Below are 6,483 nucleotides of genomic sequence, written 5' to 3' on the forward strand. Positions count from 1 at the left end.
AAATATTCTGGTTTACATGTGACTCCAGATCCACAGCAATGTGGTTGACTCTTAACCACCTTCTGAATTGGCCCAACAAGCCTTTCAATTAGGAATGGGCAACAAATGCTGTCTTTGCAATTAACAACCACATACTGTGCATGAATAAAGGAAAACTACATGTTTTGGATGAGCAGAGAATTAGACTTGGTTTAGTGCAGCCACAATGTTCCTGAAAGAGGCACTGGATGCAGACATTGCTGAAACCATACTCAATATGAGACAGGAATTGGGGAGGGAAATAAAAAAGTAAATTTCTCAACATATCAAACAGAGCAGCTGAATCAGGTAACCTTAGCTGAGCCATTCTGAACATTTGCTTTCTGTCAGCTCCAGTTTTCTCTTCATTGTAAACATAAGGATTATGGAGGCAGACCTATCCCAGCATCCTTCATCATTGTGAAAGCCCCCTATTGAAGATACAGTTTAAAAAAGGGCTTTGTACAAACAGGACAAACGCTAGGATTGCTCTAACTTTGAAAAATTCTCTGTTCTCATGTAGTAAAGCCTAAAAGTACCAGGTAGTTCAACCCTTTATTTTGAAATCATCCGCACCACTATACTCCAGGAAGTCTAATCATGTAACACTGGAAGGCCATTTTTTTAAGGTTTGGTGATCTGAGGTGCACTTCAGTAACTTCCAACTGGGTCAGGAAGGAGACAGCTTCAACTTGTCTAAGAAAAGCCATGGAGAACTTACACCAAATGCTGCTTTCTCTGGTCAGTTTTAATGTAATACTTGCTCAACAAAAACTTAAATTGCTTTCTTTAATTGTAGCACTCTCATCTTCGATTCAGAAGGTTTTAGTCTCCATTCCAGAATATTAGACAGACAATACAGGTTGGCATTCCAGTGATAGTTGGAGGGGCCTTGTAGTGATTGGAACCATGTTGACCTCGTTGACTATGAGGTCATTGACTGGGGTTGTTAACATGGGCCAATCAGGAAACTCCCAGCCCAACTGCTTGTTCTGTGGTGCTGTGGAGTCCATGGACCATGTGTATATGTATATGGGATGTGGGTGTTTGCACTCCCTCTTTAGTTTTCTGGAGAACCTTCTCCTCTGCTTTTGGCTGTACTTCAGTCCCACGTTCCTGATCTTTGGGCACTTGGAGGGGGGAGGATAGGTCAGGGATCTCCTCGTGGGTCTGCTCCTGGGCCTGGCCAAACTGGCCATTAACAGGTCCAGGCAGCGGGCCATGGAGGGGCCATTATGACCATTTGCCTGCCCCTCTTCCGTAGCTACACCCGAGCCCGGGTATCTCTGGAGAAGGAGCACGCAGTGTCTACCAATTCCCTTGAACCGTTCAGGGAGAGGTGGGCACTGCAGGAAGTGGAGTGTTTCATTTCCCCCGCCAACTCTATTTTAATTTAATCCCTGCCCTCCCCTTCACCTTTTTGATCATGTAGCATTGCCCTTTGATGAGAAGGGCATTGCTTGTCACTGGACATTCGGGTGTTTCCCTTTTTCCTGGTCGTGGAAATTGAATAAAGATTTGTACACCTTTTGTCATTCACTGTGTCTCACAGCTACACACACACACACACACACACACACGTGGGTGCTGGGGAAAAGATAAACACTACCGCAGTTAGGCAGAAAAAAACAAAAAAAATTGAACCAGGAGATTAGAATCTCCATTTACAAAAATAAACAAGAGATTTAGGGGAAAAAATCAGGAGATTAGAATCTCCTCAGTCCAGACGAGTGACTGAGCTGGCTGGCCACAGCCAGTGTAGTGCATACAACTACATAAAGGGGTGACATGGTGATAGGATACCAGCCTCTGTGCAGTTACTTCAGGCTGTCTTTCAGAAAAGATCGGAAGCCTGTTTTCCCTCTGTAGATACCGTTATTCTTTAGAAAATGATAGGGGTGTCCCCTCAGTAATTTGTCCTCAATGAACATTTCTTAAAAACAGACTGCCTGTTTGTTACCATACTGCAGTGAATTAAGCTTGCTGCGTGCTATTTGGCCTGCCATGTTTCTTCCATTACACGGGCTTCAAAAGGTATTGCATTGTCTGTCAAATGCTTTGGAATATCCTGAAGTTGAGAAAGGCACTACACAAATGCAAGTCTTTTTTTTTGCAGCCTTCCCCTTCCTCCTACAATGTGCAGTCACTTAAAGACGAAACTTGGCATCAGCTAACAGCTGATTTATCTCAAACTCTTTACTAGCCTACATTGTTGTCCACTGTGGATCTTATGTCTTATTACATTTCTCAATGTGAAACAGTTGTATTCAGTGTTTCCATACCACATGTAATGATGGTATTTTTCTTTGCAGCTGCTTCTTTCGTACACACACGCACCCTCTGTCTCCTTGAATGGTGAAAGCTATAATTCAAAAGTCACCAAGAAATAAGTTTTAAAAAATAGTTCATAATGACATCCTTCTGCTTGCCAGGAATAATACCCAAGCTTGGAGCTGCAAGCTGTAATAAACTGTGCAGTTTTTGGGAAGATTTAGCAATCGAAAACATGTTTCAGCTGCCCTGGTTTCTGAACTGATTACAAGCACTGTCTTTCTACATGTGTTCTGTTAAAATACCAGGTTTAACTAAACCACCAGACACTTGATAAATGCAACCAGCGCCCTCTACAGTGCCTCCAATACATAACCATGCCAATTCAACCCTCTGATGGGAAAAGAGAGGAACCTCGATTATCCAAATACCAATTTTCCGAAAATCGGATTATCTGAAGGAGATCTCGAGGTCCCGACAGAAACATTACATCAAAGACGTGCTTCCAACGATGGTCGCGTCTTTTGTTTACAGTGATTAAACAGGCACCATCTCCAAATGACTGACCTCCCGCCCACTCTGTCTCCCCACACTTTCCCTGGAGTTCTACACAGGTGTGTACCCTAAACCACACCAACCCCCCCACCCCTTCCCCAGATCATCTCTACAACATTGTCCTGTACGGGGCAAACGTAGAACCTGTCAAAAAGGTGCAGTGAAACGTTGTGTGTGTGGCTGTCTCGCTCTGTCTGCGTCTGTCTGTGTCTGTGTGTGTCTGTCCATGTGTGAGCACACGCATGCTATTTGAAGACTTACCCCCCCCCCCCCCCCCCCCCCCCCCCACAAAGGCAGCAGCAGCAGTCTTGTTGTTGGTGTACGGTCCGGCTGCCCTGGTTGGGGGATGGGCGGGGACGATGTTAGATGGGGTTGGGGGGCGAGGAGGCAGTGTTTTGCGGGTGCTGTTGGACTGGGTTGGTGGCGGGGCCTTGCGGGCTGTGTGCTGCTGCAGTCTCCTGAATGGGGAGCAGACTTTAAAAACTCCAAGCCCCAGAGAAAAGGCATTTAATCGATTAACCGGATAATCGATTATCCGAATGAAATAGTGCCCGCCCATCTCGTTCGGATAATTGAGGTTCCCCCATACTGACTTTGGGATGGTAATTTTTAAAATTCATTCATGGGATGTGGTCGTCGCTGGCTGGGCCAGCATTTATTGCACGTCCCTGGTTACCCTTTGAGAAGGTGGTGCTGAGTTGCTTTCTCGAACACTGCAGTCCACGTATAATAGATTGTCCCACAACGTTGTTAGAAAGGGAATTCTAGGATTTTGACCCAATGGCAATGAAGGAACAGCGATATATTTCCAAGTCGGGACAGTGAGTGGCTTGGAGGGGAACTTACAGAGAGTGGTGTTTCCATGTATCTGTTACCCTTGTCCTTCTAATTGGAAGTAGCTGTGAGATCGAAAGTTCCTGTCTAAGGACTTTGGTGAATCTTTGCAGAGAGTAGACACTGTTGCTACTGAGTGTCAATGGTGGAGGGAGTGGATGTTTGTGGATCTTTGTGGACTGTAGCGGTTCAAGGTCTTGCCACTTTCTCAAGGGCAGCAACGGACAGCAATTAAAATGCTATTCAGTTCGCAATACTCACACCTCACGAGTAACAAAAAGATTGGAATGCCGACCAAGTGGGCTGCTTTCTCCTGGATGGTGTCAAGCTTCTTGAGTGTTGTTGGAGCTGCACCCATCCAGGCAAGTGGGAGTATTCCATCCCACAACTGACTTGTGCCCTGTAGATGGTGGACAGGCTTTGGAGATGGGTCACTCACTATAGTATTCCTAGCCTCTAACCAGATTTTGTAGCCACTGTGTTTCTATGTCAAATCAAGTTCAGTTTCTGGTCATAAGATTGTACCTCTTCTTCACATTCATTTTTCAATGCCACTAGTAAAGAATGCATTTGATGCCAATTCCTAATTGTACTTGACAGCAGTTGTCAACCACATCAATGTGAGGCTGGAGTCACATTAAGGCCAGACCAGGCAAGATGGTAGATTTCCTTCATTAATGGCATTAGTGAATCAAATGGATTTGTAGTCACCGTACGGTGACTAGTTTTTCCAACTCCAGATTTTCTGTTTGGAATTAAAGTCCACTACCAATAAGGTGAGGGTTAAGCCCATTTTGCCTGGTGTCTACAATGCCACTATCTCACCCAAGATATCTCCTCTTGCATTTACATAGTGACTTTAATGCTGCTGCAAGGTTCTACACTGCTAATGCAAAATCAGTCAAAACCTGACGCAGAGCGAGAAGGAGAGACTGAGAGGAAAGTGATAGGGGTTTGGGAGATGTGGGCCTTGATGAGACACAAGAAATCTGGCAAGGTCCATTCCAATTTTGTGATCATCTTGCTCCATCATTTACACTTTCCACAAGTGACACAGTGAGATTCTCACCATGCAGTGGAGAGATGCCAATTGGCAGGATTAATGCATGCCAATGCCACAACTCTCCTCATTGAGGACTCTGGGTCTGTACTCGATGATGTTTAGAAGGATGGAGGGAGGCGGATCACACTGTAACTTACAGAATACTGAGAGGCCTAGATAGAGCAGACATGGAGAGGATGTCTCCACTAGGAGGAGAGACTAGGACCCGAGGGCTCAGCCTCAGAGTGAAGGGACGAATCTTTAGTTGCTTCAGCCAGAGGGTGGTGAATCTGTGGAACTCGTTGCTGCAGAGGGCTGTGGAAGCCAAGTCATTAATTGTCTTTACAACAGAGTTAGATAGGTTCTTCATTAGTCAGATTAGTAAGAGAAGGCAGGAGAATGGGGTTGACAGCCGTGATGGAATGGCAGAACAGGCTTGATGGGCTGAATGGTATAATTCTGCTTCTATATCTTGTGGTCATTAATATTCCCCCACCCCCCACGATACCCCCACATTGGGAAAATGTGAGAAGGAAATCAGACCATGTATCCAGTAGATTCAGGCTGCCTATTTGCTCTGAACAATTTCCGAAATGCCTATGGGCAACAGCAGCCCAGGGAATGATTAATAGGCACCTGTCATCCCAGGAAAAAGTGAGGACTGCAGATGCTGGAGATCAGAGCTGAAAATGTGTTGCTGGAAAAGCACAGCAGGTCAGGCAGCATTCAAGGAGCAGGAGAATCACGTTTCAGGCATGATCCCTTCTTCAGGAATCAGGTTTCCTGAAGAAGGGCTCATGCCCGAAACATCGATTCTCCTGCTCCTTGGATGCTGCCTGACCTGCTGCGCTTTTCCAGCAACACTTTTTCAGACCTGTTGTCCCAGCCTGACCATTTTGCCATTTCTACTGTTTACCGGCAGTGGACTGATGAAGCACCTAGCAGGACACACCAGTGACGAGCAGTGGACAGAACAGCACCCAGCATGCAGGGTGGATTAGGCTACGTCTCAGGGCTGCTCCCTTAGCACACTCACTTTGTGCTTACCTGCATCTCCGCCCTGTCTTGTTTTGCCATGACAATTAACACAGTCATGAAAATGGGCAGCTCGCCTTGCCGATACGCAGGCCTCTATCGAGGGGATGTACACCTTTCTGCATGGCAGTGTATCACGTCAACTCACAGCTGCACCATGTGCTAGCAGCAAGCAGACTTCACAGGTAGCAGCTCTGTCTCAAAGTCTGATGTGAGTTGTCCCCACTGAAGTCCATGGAGGAACCAATTAGACTCTGTAATTTAAGACCAGCCTCCAATACTAGCACAGGGTATTGGTCATGGCCAGGCATCCATTCAGGATGATCCCAATCAGGGAGTTTGTGCTTCTGTAATCCAGGGAGTTTATCCAATGGCTCCTTAGCAATAAGCCTAAGGGTTAGGGCTGATCTGGTCAGGGACATGTATAAGCACCAGATACAAGTCTGGCTACATCTTAACCCTAGAGCTGGCCGGTCTAATCAGTCAAGGGGGCGGGTCATGACACCCATCATGTCCATTCACGGACATTAATGGGGAATGGGGGCACTGCGATGTGTGTTTGTGGGTGTATGTGTGTTGGTGTCTGCGTGTATGTGTATGCATGAATGTGCATGTGAGTGAGTGACGGTGTGTGCGTATGTGTGCATGAGACTCATAGTGTATGTGAGAGTCTGTGTGAGGGGAATGTGTGTGTCTGTGTGTGTTTGTGTGTGAGGGTGTGTGAGAAT

This window comes from Chiloscyllium plagiosum, chromosome 7, assembly GCF_004010195.1.
Source record: "Chiloscyllium plagiosum isolate BGI_BamShark_2017 chromosome 7, ASM401019v2, whole genome shotgun sequence".
In the NCBI taxonomy this organism is placed as follows: domain Eukaryota; kingdom Metazoa; phylum Chordata; class Chondrichthyes; order Orectolobiformes; family Hemiscylliidae; genus Chiloscyllium; species Chiloscyllium plagiosum.